Raw genomic sequence first — 15078 nt, forward strand, 5'->3', positions numbered from 1 at the left:
TGTCACTCGATGGAGGGCCAAGGCCTCCATGATGACAACTCGGCCGCTTGAGAAAGATCAAATAAGAATGGTTGTGCGCAACCTACAACTGAAGCTAATGCAAAAAATGATCTTCTTACCCCTCCCCATCTTTGTTGACTTGCATGAGATTGGGGTACAGATTGAGGATGCTATGAAACAAGGTCTGATCGACCAGGAAAGGGAGTAGCCCAAAAGGGCGTTTACACGCGGTTTGAATGCAACTACAAGTAGTAGTGCAGCCGTAAGAACTTCAGATGTCGGCATGGTCACCACCACACCCAAAACAGCCACACCCTTCACTGGTACATCCAACCCAAACCCCCAAACTTCGAACTATCCACCTTGAGGCAAGAGGGTTTTTACCCCACTTTATATGCCTTTGTCTAAAGCTCTAGGGGTCCTACTCAGGAAAGGACACCTCAAATCGTTAGAACAACGGCCTCTACCCGATCCTCTCCCTCTAAAGCATGACCCGACTAAATATTGTGCCTTCCATTAGCGACGAGGTCACGACACCAGCTTCTGCTTCAGACTACGTCATGAGATTCAAGATCTTATTGACAACAAGGTGATCGCGCCTTCCAAAAAACCAAATGTCACTACCAACCCACTTCCACCACATAACCAAGCTCCACCACCCAAGCAAATCAACCTGATCCAAACCACGGCCATCCCGTATGACCCTAGCATATACATCACACCCTCCCACCTGCTTAAGCCTGAGGTGCTCATCCCAAATAGCACGAATTTGTGCATGATGAGCACCTCTCTAACCCAACCCAAGCTGGTGGTGGTGACTACCGAAGACAAAGCTGGGGTGACCTTGGAGCAGAATAGGGATGTTGATTCGGAGCCTGAGGGATCTGGGAGCTTTATTGAGGAAGTATACAACCCGTGCGGTTATATTGTGTCAACAGATCAGGTTAAATCAAGGGTAGAATAGCCAACTGGGATAGAGATCATTGTGGTCTAGGAAGATGGACCGAGTCAGGGGCTCGATGACCTAGTGGAGCTGGAGGAGGACATTGTCAATCTGCAGTTCTTTGACAAGCAGGATCCGGGGGATGTAAGCATCAACTGGTTTGACCTAAATAGAGCAACAGATGCTACAGGGTGGCTCAGTGACGAGCTAAATGTTGTTGGGACGCCTCAATCAGAATAGGGTCATTCAGAAATAAGAACATCTACAGTGGCCAGAACGGCCGAGAACAAGGAAGAATCGCCGGAGAGCACTGGCGCGAAGAATTTTGCTCGGGATTTGGGCAGTTTGTGTACAGCAGACACCGAACAGGAGGCTACATTAAAGAGGTTTGAGCAAGAGAAAATTGAGAATGATAACAGGGCTAGAAAAGCCAAGGCACCTAAGGGCGCAAAATGTGTTGTGAGTACAGAAGCAGCTACTGCGGAACCGGACAGCTGTCTGTCGGTTGCTGATGGGATGTGGTGGGAAGATGATGACTTATGTCTCGCCCACACCGACGAGGACTTGGGGTAGAACCAAACAAACAACACTTGGTACACCGAGGAGATTGACCATATGATCCGAAGTGGGCAGTACTTCAAGCCCCCACATTTGGACCAACCGGAAGCATCCGGGAAAGACAAAGAAGCAAAGAGGCAGAAAGAAAAACTGCTAGAGGAGGAAGCTGTGCTGAAATAGCTAAAGAAAATTCAAGCAGACATCTCCATCTGGGGACTGCTTATGGCCTCAAGGGTTCATAGATAGGTCGTCCTTATAGCCATAGACAGGGCCAAGCTTTCAATTGATACAACGCCCGAGCAGCTGGTGGGATTGGAGTTTCCAGGTGGTGCTTCACCGACTCTAACCTTCACAGACAAAGAACTACCCCCTGAGGGCTCTGAACATAACAAACCGTTGTACATCTCTGTGGAGTGTAAGGATAAGCGGATACCGGTGGTCCTGGTTAATACGGGATTTGCAATCAATGTATGTCCGTTGTGAACGGCATATGCTATCAAGTTGAAGCCCGCAGATTTTGCACCAACAGCCCAGGTGATACGGGCTTATGATAATACCAGTCGGGAGGTGATGGAGACTGTACAGATCAAGACTAAGATTGGCCCAGGGCAGCATGACATTGAGTTCCATGTCTTAGATGTTCCAACCACCTTCAATCTGCTCCATGGATGACCTTGGTTACACCAGGTGAGGGCCGTCTCTTCCACCTTACATCAGATGCTGAAGTACCCCCACAGGAAGGGGGTGGCAATTGTTTTTGGGAACTCATCCATACATCCACCGCCAGAGGTTTCTACCCCAGTTCTGGAGATTGAGCACGATGTAGAGGATGTGTTTTTGTCAGGATTCACCTTGCCTAAGGCTTGGGTTGTACAGGATATGCTTGCTGTTATGAGGGACTGTACATCAGTGCGCAATCTGTTTACCTCATGAACAGGCTTCAACACATGCTCGGAATGAGACTAGGACGGAGTGGCCGGAAGGGCATCGCTACATTGGCCGAAGTGCTACACAACCCATATACCTTTGGTTTAGGTTATCTGCCTACCAAAGAGGATTAGGCCAGGAAAGGAAGAGAAATGGTCAGAAGAGCTAAGGCCAAGCAAGCTAGGAAGCACTACGAGTTGGTGCACAGACCTATCCAGGGAACCCTAAACGGACGCTTTGTCCGGGAGGAGGAAGACTTCCCGTTTTGCGGCTTTTCAGAGCCATGGTTGAATTCAGAGAAGCGGCGTTTGCCTGGCTTCGAGATCTTTTTTGACCTTCAGTTGTCGAGGGATAAAGTTGCGGAAGAGCAGACAGACCCACTAGTTGGGGCTGAGCAATGCAAGGAGGATGAGTCCGAGAGCACAGAAATTAAGATGGGGGTAGCACTGGCTTGTCTCCTCTTAGATCCTTAGATCACATCGAAGTGCTTAAGGGGTGATTTCTCAGTTTCCATGATTAGAGATGACTTGGTTGCGGGCCCATCTTCCAGTATTCTCGATACATCTATCGCACCTTCCTTTGTTTAGCAGTACGAGGAAGGCTTTTTGTCAAGCAGTTTCGGGTCAGGTAGTGAGCCGGAATCTGATTCCACAGAGTCTGTGCAGTCGGAATCAGATTCCAGCTCTTCTAAGTCTGAGTCCGGTATTCTTGGGGGTGATAACCCGAATGCCACTGTCCTGTTCAGGTCATCTTTTTCATTTTCCTTTGAGTCTGTTATAACAGAAGAATCAGATGAACTGGATGTTGTTAATGAGAATGGTTCTGTTGTGGCTTCTGAGTACTTTTTTATGCCTTTAGTCTATTGCATTAATTAGGACTTTTAAAACTTTGATGAAAACGATGAGGACGAAATTCCTCTGGTTTTGAAACATTTGCTTGATCAAGAGCAGGAGAGGTTTGTAAAACCTTTGGTTGATGAAATCATCTCAATTAATGTTGGTACTGAGAAGGACCCGCGACTGGTCCAGATTGGGTCCACGTTGTCTTCGGAGGAGCGCAAGCGCTTAGTCGCTTTATTAAAAGATTTCAAAGATGTTTTCGCGTGGTCCTACGAAGACATGCCTGGAATCGATCTTGAGATTGTATAGCACTGGATCCCTCTTGACCTAGAGGCTCGACCTGTTAAGCAGAAGCTCTGAAGGATCCGCCCGGATTGGGCTCTAAAAATCAAAGAAGAGGTCACCAAGCAAATTGATGCAGGGTTTCTGTTAGTATCTGAATATCCGACTTGGTTGGCCAACACAGTTCCGGTGCCGAAGAAGGACGGCATAATTCGGGTATGTGTGGACTTCAGAGACTTGAACCAAGTCAGTCCAAAGGATGACTTTCCTCTACCGCATATCGACGAATTAGTGGACTTCACTGTTGGGCATGCGCTGCTCTCATTTATGGATAGGTTTTCAAGCTACAACCAGATTTTGATGGCACCCGAAGATAGGGAGAAAACTGCTTTCACTACCCTGTGGGGAACTTATTGTTATAGGGTGATGTCGTTCGGTTTGAAGAATGCTGGGGCTACATATCAACGAGCTGCAACCACGATTTTACACGATATGATCCATAAAGTGGTTGAGGTGTACGTGGACGACATGATTGTCAAGTCCAAGGGAAGAGAGGGCCACTACGCCGCCTTGAAGAAATTCTTTCAATGGATCAGAGAGTATCGGTTGCGGCTGAATCCTCATAAATGTACTTTTGGTGTTATAGCAAGGAAAATGCTAGGGTTTTTTATCACACAAAGGGGTATCGATCCTTCCAAAATCAAGGCCATCTTAGAAATGCCACCACCAAGGACTGAAAATGAGGTGCGAGGCTTTTTGGATAAAGTGCAATTCGTAAGACGATTTATTACAAAATTAACCTTGACTTGTGAACCACTGTTTGGTCTCCTGAAGAAAGGAAAGAAGTTCTAGTGGGATGACCGATGCCAAGTTACTTTCGAGCAGATCAAGCAATATCTACAGAACCCACCTGTGTTGTCGACGCCGGAGCCGGGAAAATCGTTGATTCTGTACCTATCAGTGACCGACAGGACAATGGGCTGCATGCTTGCGCAGGAATCTGACGATAAGGTGGAGAAGGCTATCTACTACATGAGCAAGAAAATGCTGGATTACGAGACTCGCTACACTTCATTGGAGAAGGCTTGTTTGGCCTTGGTATGGGCTACCAGGAAGTTAAGGCACTACCTGCTAGCTCACTCCGTAATACTGGTTTCGAGATTAGATCCTATCAAATATCTCTTTGAGAAACAAGAACTTACGGGTAGGCTAGCCCGTTGGTTGCTTCTTCTCTCCGAATTTGATCTGAAGTACATGACGCGCAAGTTTGTGAAAGGAAGAGTGATAGCGGAGTTCCTAGCCGATCACCCGGTAGAAGGGGATGAAGCAGTAGAATATCTGTTCCCAGATGAGGCCATTCTGCATGTTGAAGAAAAAACTTGGACTATGTACTTTGACGAAGCGTCAAACCAGTACGGGTATAGGATAAGGGTGTTGCTGATAGCACCCGACAATTCTCACATACCCTTAGCCTTTAAGCTCTGGTTCAAGGTATCGAATAATGAAGCAAAATATGAGGCATGTATTACTGGACTAGAAGTCGCCCTGGAACTAGGGGCAAAGCGGTTGGACGTCATCAGGGGCTCGGACCTGGTTATATCTCAAGCAAAAGGAGACTAGAAAGTTAAAGAAGAAAAAATGAAAATCTATCACCAGACCTTGGACATTTTAATTCCTCGGTTTGAAAAGTTGAACTTCGCTCATCCGTTAAGAGAAAACAACAGGTTCACTGATTTATTAGCAACTCTATCTTCTATGATAGACATCCCTTTTAGAGTTCGGATGCGTCCAATCATCGTTGAACAGAAATTTGTGTCAGCCTATGAGCTGATTGCTACCATAGACGAAGTACAAGATTAGAACCCCTGGTACCACGACATTCTTGGAAAATGAGACTTATCCACCAGGGGCAAATGCCAAGGATAAGAGGGCGATACGAAGAATGGCTGCTCAATTCATCGTATGCGGAGGAAAACTGTACAAGCGGGGTCATATTGGGATGCACAAGCTGTGTGTTGATATTGATGAGTCAAAGCGCCTGATGGAGGCCATCCGTGGAGGAGAGTGCAGAGCGCACATGAGCGGATAATGCTAGCCCGGAAGATCCTTAGACAGGGTTATTATTGGTCAACCATGGAGGAGGATTGTATTGGCTTTGTCCGGCATTGCCACAAATGCCAAATCCATGCAAACTGCATGAACATTCCGCCGTCGAAGCTGTACAACATGACTTCACCATGGCCATTTTCAGTCTGGGGGATTGATGTGATTAGGGCAGTCACCCCGAAGGGATTGAACGGGCATGAGTATATTCTGGTAGCGATAGATTACTTTACGAAGTGGGTTGAGGCCCAATCCTATGCAGTGTTGAAGGCATCACATGTTGCTAAGTTTATCAGGAACAACATCATCTATCGCTATGGGGTCCCAAATGAGATTATTTCGGATAATGGTTCCCACTTCAAGAAGGAGGTGATCGACTTGTTGGAGAAATACAACGTGGCTTTTCATAAGTCGTCCACATATCGGCCGCAAACCAACGGAGCTATTGAGGCCGCCAACAAGAACATCAAACACATTCTGCAGAAGATAGTGGAAACCTACAAGGACTGGCCAGATAAGCTGCCATTTGCTCTTTGGGGCTACCAGACTTCAATTCGAACTTCTATTGGGGAAACTCCGTATTCCTTGGTTTATGGGATGGAGGCTGTTCTGCCTATCGAAGTGGAGGTTCCGTCATTACGGGTCATAGCTGAATGCAAGAGAGCTAAAGCAGATTGGCAGCAGAGCAGGTTCGAAGAACTCATGCTGTTTGACAAGCGAAGGCTGAAAACACTGTATCACGTCTAGGGTTATCAACGGAGAATTGCCAGAGCTTTCAACAAGAAGGTTAAGTCCAGGAGTTTAAAAGAAGGGGATTTGGTGCTTAAAGACAACCGAGCTCCCATCCAAGACCCTAGGGGCAAGTTCAGACCTAATTGGACTGGTTCTTATATCATCAAGTCAATCTAGTCAAGTGGAGCTGTCATTTTTGTGGACCTAGATGGCCTTGAGTTTTCCCAGCCGATCAACATGGACAAGTTGAAGAAATACTATCCCTGAGTGGCTCGCTAGGCTGAAAATCCAAAAGGGCGACCTAGGCAAAAATTAGAGCACGGAAAATTTGAAATAATAAAAATTGAGCTCGCAAGGTTGAAAACCCAGAAAGGGCGGCCTTGGCAAAAGTTAGAGAGCAAAAGAAGAGTGTTAGTACACGAGTGAACTTGAACCGAACTACGTAAGGCTTGATTCCCATCTTCAGGATACATAGGAACTTCATTCTGAAGTCCAGCCATAAACACTTCCAAAATCGACTTTGTCCATGTGATCATGTTGGTCATCTCTGTCTTTTCTGCATTCAAGAGCTCGATTGTGATCTCCAGTACAGTGCTGTTCAGACTAGGGGCAACTTTTCAGTTGCTGGATCCGGGGTTGTACATCTCAAGGATAGATCTCTGGCATGTCCAGTTGTGATCCATATCGAAAATGGTTTTGAAAAGTTTTAATAAAAGTTGATCTTGCTCAAATTAATCCTTTTACGACTTAGACCATTTTTGGACCAAATGAAAAAAATTTCAGTACCCACAACCTTCAATTTCGTTGATTTCAATACAGAGTTCTCCGGCTCTTGATACAAATTGAAGTTGCTTTTTATTACATTCATAAAAAAAAACTTGAAAGTACAAATTAAAGCAATAAACTCGGGACATAGTCAGGTGTTCCTGCGTCCCCTCCAAGAGCTCGTGGAAGCTTCAAATGCCAAAGTAGGCTTGGTTTGTGCCTTGTCATCAAGCCAAGCTATGCACTCGCCAGAAAGGGCACAACTGAAACTGGGAGCGGGGGCCAGAAATTCTCTTATTCTCCATGCTGTGGCATACCGAGCTAGCTGTAAGCCTTGGATCGGAAATGAAACTAGATACTCTATCCCTTTTCCAGGCAGATTTGATCGTGCCCAAATTGACGCTTGAACAGAAATGGAAGACAAAGTGTGTCAGGTCGATCAGCTGAATCCCAGGTTGCCGGGACATGCTGTAACTTATCGCCGACAGGTTAAGCTAGGGACAGCACCAAGCAATGTCGGCAGCAGATAGGCTGCACATCCATTCGCACCATCATCCCTCATCTGGGGCATCAACTAGTCGTTGTCAGAAGAAATAGCCACGTGCTGAATATGATGGGCAAGAGTCCATTACTTTAAACTTATTCATGAGCCATATCTGGGGAGGGATGAAAAATAAGAGAGATTAAAGAATAGAGAAGTGTACGTGGAGAGAAAAGTGAGAAATGGTTTTGAGAGAAAAATAGAGCCTGAGGGCCGAGTGATGTGAGAAATACACATGTAAGAAAGGTGGGAAAGTAGTGGACTCCCTGCGAATCTGGTTGTCTCCTAGCGATGGAAAGCATCCAAACCCATCAGAGTCTCAGCTAGTGTTATGCCGATGCAGCTCTTGCCCTCTTTCAAACCTTGGGCAACCTTAATCAAACGGACGCTGGACCCTCCGAAGTCGGGGGCAAGCAAGAAATGGGACAACATGCGCAAGTAGAGGGCGTGTCGCCGAAAACTCTACCAAAGATGGTCGCTGCAATCACCGACGTCAGAAAACCAATGAATCAAGCTCGAAATATCTAGCTCCCCGTCGCGAATCAAAGACCGAGCGTCATGCAAAGTAAGCCCACACATCCGTCCTAAAGCCTAGATATGGCTGAAACGGAATTAGGGCAAGATCTCTTCATCACGCCGAGATTCCATCAAAGTTTGGAAATCTTCAAAAGTGGGACACATCTCTTGTCCGCCAAAGCTAAAAACATGAGTTACCGAATTCCAACACCTTGCCGCGGCATGGAGGAACGGAAAACGCAGCGGGGTGCGGCTCAGCATGAATAGTGCATTTACTCCAAAACCCCAAAAATTCAACTTTTTCGAGCCATCTAAAGCTACAAGCCAGTCGGAGAGTTTTTGGGCAAGAAATGCTTCTATTTGGGGCAAAAATAGTGTTGAAATGGAGAAACTACGAAGCTGGAGCTTTTGTAGACGATAAGGTGTTGAGTGGAAGACAGGTGGCAACAATCTGGAGACTTTCTACATTAATGGCCGATCGGCCAAGTTTGATGGCCGATCGACCATTTTTATAGCCGATCGGCTAGTGATGTTGGCCGATGACCCTCTGTGGTGGCTGGTGGCCTCCTACTTTGGTCGATAGCCTCTCCTTTTGCTCTCTGGGTTGTCCATGTATTGGAAGTGCTGAGAACTTCTATCTTGTTCCACTGTGGATGCATTTTTGTGACGATTTTGCGAAGTTGTAACTAGGTTGTTTCATTTGTTTATTGAGTTGTTGCAATTTTGTTTATTGAGTTGTATTTGCATTGATTATTAAGTCCTTGCCTTGCTTATCGAGTTGTATTCACATTTGATTAGCATGTCAAGTCCTAGTTTTGTTTATCGAGTTGTTTTGTTCTTTCAGTTGTTAGTTGGTTCACTACCTGATTAAGACCAATGCAACTTGACTGTGCAGTTTTTGAACAAAGATCATTCTCATTTTCATACTGTGCGATGTTATGCGATACTCGGAATATAAAATTGCAACACTTTTCATACAAAAAGCTGTTTTATTTCCAATCATGGTCACTTTTCACAATAAAAGTTTTTAAAGAGAATAAAACAGTCAAAGTTTGTGCAAAATGCCAATACAAGTCCAAAAATAGAAAACAAAGCAAAAGGAAAAGAAACTAAAAGCAGAAAGGCTCTGAATCGGCACTAGTCGCCTCAAGAACGGGAAGCCCTTTTTGCCCTCTTCCTCGGCATAGGCCCAGAACTACTGCTGCCAGCACCGCTGCCCGAGTCTGAACCCGAGCCATCTCTAACCTCATCTCCGTCCTGAGACGACTCTGACTGCAGACTCACTGGCTCCTCGTCAGACTCATCATCATCTGGGGCAGGCTCCCGCGAATTGCTCCCGGTATGAGTACGCCTAACTTTGTTTCGACTGTGTACTGACGTCCCTCGTCCCTCTCTCCCTGCTGCTCAAGGAGGCACTAGAGGTCCCGCTGGGGCGCCCGTTGTGGCTGGCATCTAGAATGGGACCTGAAAAGAATAATTTGGAAAATGTATCAGTTATGACATGCGAAGTTGAGTATGGTATTAAATGCAGTGTATAAATGCTGTGAGTGGTATACGAGTGTAGTGTATTAATGCAGTATGGTTAAATGCATCAAAATAGTGTGGAGCAGATTGTAGAGAGTTTTGGGGTGTAGGTTAAAAGAACTTACCGGAATGCCGTAAATACTGAGCAGGTCCATGCTCGTCTATACCATCCCCATCAGAGAAGCCGATAGCTCTAGAGCCTGCCCGGTGTACTCTATGGAAGCATGCAAAAGTGCTGAGATGATTAGTAATTTGCGGAGTATAAACTGAATTGAAATGAATGTGAAAAACATAAAATATAGTACATGCCGAGGTCGAGCCTCGAACTCCAACGAGCTCGTGATCAGCTGGGGCGGGAGCGATAAGAATCTGATAAGTCTCTCCAGTATGTCCTCGGTATGTCATAGTAGTGGGCAGGTCTGGCCACCCCGCCTTCTGTCTCCTCTAGGAACCTCTTCTACCATGGGCCTGAGTCGCCCCGGATCCTCCCACTCCTCCTGCTGCGACTATATGTCTGTCTCTCTCACCTCGGCGAACACTGGCCAGAGGCTGCATGAGATATGTCTAGATAAAGACGGTAGTCACCGTCGAGCTTGAAGAAGTCAGCATCCCAGCCTTTGGTGAAGTCAATCATCTCCTGCTCAATGTACCTCTCTGTGATCCTCATACAGGTGGGAGGTGGCATCGGGACTATCTGCTCAAGCTAACCGAGGCTCTGTCGCAAGAAGTGCTCTCCCAAGTACCACGCCCGACAAACCAGACCCTCGAGTAAGAGCCAGAATTAGGAAGCCTCTCGAGTGCCCACAAACTGATCTTTAACCGCGTCAGGCAGCACTACCTAGGGCTGCCAAGTGATCTGCAAATGACAGATATACAGGTTGTTATATGCTATTGAAAGTGTAATATGAAGCAAAACTCAGATAAACTGTAAGGTTTGAAATACCTCAGCTGCGGCTACACTATCAAAATATCGGCGGAAGAATGAGAAGGACTCTCAGGGTCTCCGCTCGCACCTCACATCGTATCTGTGTGAATACGGGACCATGTGAGGCGTCTCTACCTCTGGCTCTGGGGCAAGTCTTGGGAAGTAAGCATATACCCACAGCTACGGAATGTGAAAGGGTAATAATGAGTATGTTTATCAGATGTAAATCAATATGCAGATAAAGCAGACATTAAAGAGTTATATGCAGTGTCTTGTGCGGTGTATGCGGTGTACAAGTAATGTAAAGCAGATTGTGTGTTGCGCAGTCTGTGCGGTATACAAGTAATGTGAAGCAGATTGTGTGTTGCGCAGTGTATGCGGTGTACAAGTAATGTAAAGCAATTATGTGTTGCGCAGTGTGTACGATGTACAGATAATGTAAAGCAGGATTGTAAAGTAAAGGGAAAAATATACCTCCCAAGCTCTCCAGTAGCCTCCTAGCAGGTGCCCGCTCCAGCAAGATGAAGAACTCATGTATCCATACAGTGTGGGCAAGCCTGCACCGCCCCAGTCGTAAAGACGGACGCAAGACAAGTCCACTGGTGCACTCAAGAGGTAAAGGCCAACGGTGTTCGCCCGGTCGGCGAAAAGAGTGGTGCCAAACAAGAACATGAGGAACCCTTGGGTGTAGTGCTCGATCTCCTCATAGGTCGTCAGGGTCTCCCCCCTGAAGTGGTTGACAAACCACGAATATCGCACCATCCCTAGTCGGGAGAGAGGTGGGCGAGTCCCTAGCAAGTAGATCTGAGCAGCATCCCACTCGTCCATATCAGTGTCGTAAGGGATCAGATCACCCCTTACTCCTACGCCGGTGAGCATGGAGAAGTCGAAGGGAGTCATCGTCATCTCCCCTACTGTAGAGAGATGGAAGGAATTGGTGGTGTCCCACCACCTCTCCACTAAGGTGCCTAGAAGAGGCCGACTCGCAGTAAGGCACAAGAGTCCCATACAGAATGCACCAAAACCAGCCTCATCGATGATGTGGTGAACAGCATCGAGTAGCTCTATGTACCAGTCCCGTGCGGCAATGGTCTCGTAGCCTCATAAGGCATGAGAATCTCCCTGTGTCCAAGATAAACAGATGCAGGGCAGTGTCAGAAATACAATGTATGCATGTGTTCAGAATTGATATAAATGCAGTGTATGCATGTGTTCAAAATTGACAAAAGTACAGTGTATGAAAATGCTCAGAATGAACAAGGCATGTGGTGTACAAGTGTGTTTGGGATAATCAGATGAAGAGTAGTGTGGGCTATCCAGGATATGTGATCTACATTGTGAAAAGTAAAGACGAAGTGTGTACCTCAGAAGTGCCATGGAATAAGTGTAACTTCGACTTGCACAGTAAGAGGTCCTCTGGTGCACCTCGCGTAAACCTCCTAAACTGACGGATGCCATTGGGGGGTAATACATGTACCTCTGGCTCATACGTCACCGGGTCAAAGGACCGAATGCCTAACGGTAAAGGCTCAAACTTGGGATCCATCTCCATTCTCGGAGGAGCTCCGCCGTGTGGAATGTTTTCTGCCATCTGAAAAGAGGTTGAAAAATGAGCAAAATGGGCAAAAAATACCAAAAGTCAACAAAAGTCAACTGTCGGGAAGAGGAAAAGTCAAAAAAGCTAAAACCTGGGAAAAAGGCATCAAACTCAAGGCAAACTTGTGGAAAACATACCTCAAATGGTGAAAATGGAGGAAAAGGCTCCGAAAACAACTTTTGTTTAGTTCAAAGAGAAGGAAATTGAAAAGTCTTAGCGAATCAACTTCGCGAGAGGCATTGGAAAATGCGTGTAAAGCCCGGATCTAAGGAGAAAAATGGTCTAGGAAGGAAAGGGGATGTTGTTCGGACTTGAAGGTGTGAGGATTTGTGATTTGGGGTTGTGTTTTTAAAGCCATCCGTGCGGAAAGACTGAACTGCCCCGAATCTGCTGCTTTTGGCTTACCGGCCACATTGTTGGCCGACTGGCCAATTTGTTGGCCGATGAACTAGTCTCAAGGCCGATGGCTTCTCAGAGTGGCCGGTGGGCCTCCAGTACTCCCCCTAGGTGTTGTTATGTTCTTACATACCCTCATCTCTCAAGAAAGCACCAAAAAATGTATCCTTTTCGGAGCTTAAACGGCCTTCGTGGTAGCCCCGAACTATGTTCTCAGTGTGTGGCGCTCAATATGCACAAAATGTATCCTTTTCATATCCTTTTGTATATTACAAGGTTCGAAAGTTGCTTTTGAATACGTTGCATTATGATGTTTTTACCATGTTGGCAAGGTTTGCATTTGTTATATGCCTTTTGCATTGAGCATGCCTTGTCTGGTTTTGAAATTGTATCTCAACATTGCAGGGAACACGCCTTTACCTTGCTTGTATTGAATATGTGCATCTCTATGCCGTTGCATGGAACATGCGTTTCGCATTGTCGCTTAGAATATGCGTTGTTCCGCTTGCATAATATATGTATACTGTATGAGATATGTATCCGTGATTACATTGCATAGCATATGCAGGTTGCTTTGCACATGCATTATTGTTGTTTTTCATAGAATTTGCTCTCGTTCACGTTTGCATGGAATATGCATTTCACTCTCTTGCTTAGAATTTGCATCATAATATTGCATGGAACATGCATTCGCCATACTTGCATGGAATATGCATTTCTTGCTCGCATAGAATATGCACTTCTCGCATTCGCATGGAACATGCATTTCGCATTTAATATAAAGCATGACATTGATCATGCATAGAATATGCATGGTATTGTATTGTACCTGTTGAGTTTCTTTCGTTATGCAGGCACGATATTGTATGTACAGTTCATTCAAAGCTGATACAACCAGACGATTTCGTATGTGCGGTTCATTCAAAGAAGCTCTGGTTAAGATTGATTGTGTATCTATCACACATGCTCACTTTGTGTATCTATCACACATGCTCATTTTGTGTATCTATCACACATGCTCATCTTGTGTATCTATCACACATGCACACTTTGTGTATCTATCACACATGCTCACTTTGTGTATCTATCGCACATGTTCACTTTGTGTATCTATCGCATTTAATCTTGTATGCCTTAGGCATTGTTGTTCTTTCTCCTCGTGCGCGCGGTGTGTTAGGCCCTCTTTGGTTAAGAGCATTTGGAACGTGTTCCAATGCTTATACCACTCCGAAACACTGGGACGTGTCCCTATGTTTTCCCCTTTTTGGTTAAGAGCATTTGGAACGTGTTCAAATGCTTCTACCACTCCGAAACACTGGGATGTGTCCCTATGTTTCTCCTTCTTTGGTTAAGAGCATTTGGAACGTGTTCCAATGCTTATACCGCTCCTTTTCCTTTTGCGTGCAACGCGTCGGAATCTTGTTTGAGACCTCGGGTGTACCCAATGGTTGCTTTTGGCCTTTCCCGCGTGAAGCGCAGTGAAGATGGCATAATTTTCTTACATCCTTTCTGCATGAAGTGTAGTTCGGTTTGTAGTTCCCATGCGTAGCGTGTTCACTTAAAAGTTTGCTATAGCATCTCTTTGCATAACATTTGCATCTGATGTTTCATTACAGCCTTCTTTGCATGACCATAAGTTGTGTTCTGCATCATGCATATCATTTGCATTTTGTCTCTGCTTGCAGGAGCCTCTTTTGTTATCTTTCCTGTTTGTCTAAGTCTTCGGCCTTGTCAAAAATGGGCCGTCTCTGGGCTTTGACATTCACTCCCGTCATTTCATGACTTTCGAGTTCTGTCAAAGAGGGGCAACTGTAGACATCCCATTTTTGACCGTCCACAAGACTTGGACGTCATCGTTTAAACACTCGATGACATCTATATTCATGTTCGTTATGAGTACCTGAAGTTCTTGGTGGAGTGCCTTGCCTTCAGACCTCTTAATTTGTCTGTTTTGTGCTTGGTTGTGTACCAAAAGCTTGTAGCTTTGTTTCTGAGGGAAGAGGGTGGCCTTTTGGCCAGCCCTATAACCCATCGGCCAAGCCCTATGCCCATCGGCCAGGCCTTGTTCCCATCAGCCATCAGTGGTGGCCAGTCGGCCTCACTGATGGCCGGTCGGCCACATGTGTTGGCCGAGGGCCTTTTTTCTGCTTTTTCAGATATTTTATATGACAGCTGTTCTTGCTTTTGGTCACTAATTGCATCCTCCATACACGTGTATGGAGGGATGAAGCCAAGCTCTTGCTTGCATTTTCCATAAAAGGGGAGCTCTCTTCCCCATTTTTGGGGTTACAAATTTTCAGAGTTGAAAATTCTCTCTCTCTTTATATATTGTGTTATATTGTGCTTGAAAGTGACTTTTTTTCACATATTTTCATACAACCCCTTAGCCAAACACCCCCACCTCAGAGCTGAGGTTTTTTTAGGCTTGTT

This window comes from Camellia sinensis, unplaced genomic scaffold (genome assembly GCF_055761805.1).
Source record: "Camellia sinensis isolate YWXY unplaced genomic scaffold, ASM5576180v1 Unanchor12, whole genome shotgun sequence".
Lineage (NCBI taxonomy): Eukaryota > Viridiplantae > Streptophyta > Magnoliopsida > Ericales > Theaceae > Camellia > Camellia sinensis.